The 1,316-nt window shown below is 36.4% G+C and overlaps 1 pseudogene across 1 annotated transcript in view; it reads left to right on the top strand.

Annotated features, from left to right (window-relative positions):
* LOC101301830 overlaps positions 1-1,316 on the top strand; it is a 5,069-nt pseudogene that overhangs the window by 3,180 nt on the left and 573 nt on the right. The window contains exons 7-12 of the transcript XR_185337.1: positions 17-58; positions 211-272; positions 356-454; positions 916-989; positions 1,081-1,150; positions 1,239-1,304. The product of XR_185337.1 is annotated as a methionine aminopeptidase 1A-like (transcript). The remainder of the gene's footprint in view (positions 1-16; positions 59-210; positions 273-355; positions 455-915; positions 990-1,080; positions 1,151-1,238; positions 1,305-1,316) is intronic.

The following is a 1,316-nucleotide window of genomic DNA, read 5'->3' as shown; positions in this document are numbered from 1 at the left end:
GTGCTTCCATCTACAGGTCAGTCAATGAAGTAATTTGCCATGGGATTCCTGATGCCAGGTATAATCTTCTGTTATGTGCTCTTTGAAGTTTGAACTAGTGATCCCCTTTATCCTGAAAATTGTTTCTAGAAGATTCAAGAGTTTAGAGGCATTTGTCTATAGCGTTTATCCTTTTTGTTCTATTTCATTTGACTGAAACATCTGTTCCAGGAAATTAGAAGATGGTGATATCGTCAATGTTGACATAAGTGTGTATTACAAAGGCGTCCATGGTAATTCTTGCTCTCCACATTTAACATTTGGTTCAAAATTATCTTAATGTTTTTGCTTGACCAATTGTTACCTCATAATACAGCTGATCTCAATGATACGTACTTTGTGGGAAATGTTGATGAAGAGTCTCAACGGCTAGTACAGTGTACTTACGAGTGCTTGGAAAAAGCAATAGCCATTGGTATGCATTACAATGCAACTATTTGGTGCATTGCTTATCTATCAGTTGGGTTGGGATCCTCAAGTAAAATTTACAATTGTTTCATGATGGATTTTGATATTGGGGGGTCTGTTATCTGTCATGCCGGATATGTAAGGGATCCAAGAAAACACAGCTCAAGTTTATTACTCCTTTCCTCATGCGTCTCCTATTCATTTATGCTTTTGATATTTATTATTTTCTGATATTGCATGTATATTTATTTGGTGCCGTGCAAGTTGCAATGCAATAATTCTTGAATTATCTTTGTGGTTGTTTTTGCTTAAGTTTGTATAGGCAAACTGTAGATTCCAGTGATAACTGATTGTGTCGGAGAACTCAACCGATTTATTCGTAATTGCGAGTGTGCAACAGTATACTATCAAGTCTTTTGTGGGTTCGAAAGCATACCACCTTATTCATGAATCTTTTTTCAAATGCAGCAAAACCTGGAGTTAGATTTCGTGAAGTTGGAGATGTCATTAATCGCCATGCTACAATGGCAGGATTCTCTGTGGTAATTTGCAACTTGTATTTAGATTTGCACAATACTTTCATTTTTAAGTCCATCAGATAGAATTTGAGCAAATCTTGTATTGGACCAACAGGTGAAATCATATTGTGGTCATGGTATAGGGGAGCTCTTTCATTGTGCACCAGATATTCCTCACTATGCAAGTATGTTCCATTAAGCAGCTTTTGTATCTAAGGATTGTTTTTCTTCTTCTTCTTCTTTTAATGCATTGCTTATCTTTAATCCAAGCAGGAAATAAAGCAGTTGGAGTGATGAAAGCTGGGCAAACTTTCACGATTGAACCAATGATCAATGCAGGTACTTTTGGAA

The sequence above is a fragment of the Fragaria vesca genome, linkage group LG7 (genome assembly GCF_000184155.1).
Source record: "Fragaria vesca subsp. vesca linkage group LG7, FraVesHawaii_1.0, whole genome shotgun sequence".
In the NCBI taxonomy this organism is placed as follows: domain Eukaryota; kingdom Viridiplantae; phylum Streptophyta; class Magnoliopsida; order Rosales; family Rosaceae; genus Fragaria; species Fragaria vesca.
The sequence above is the reverse complement of the archived record's forward strand: the minus strand, read 5'-3'. Positions and strand labels throughout refer to the sequence as shown.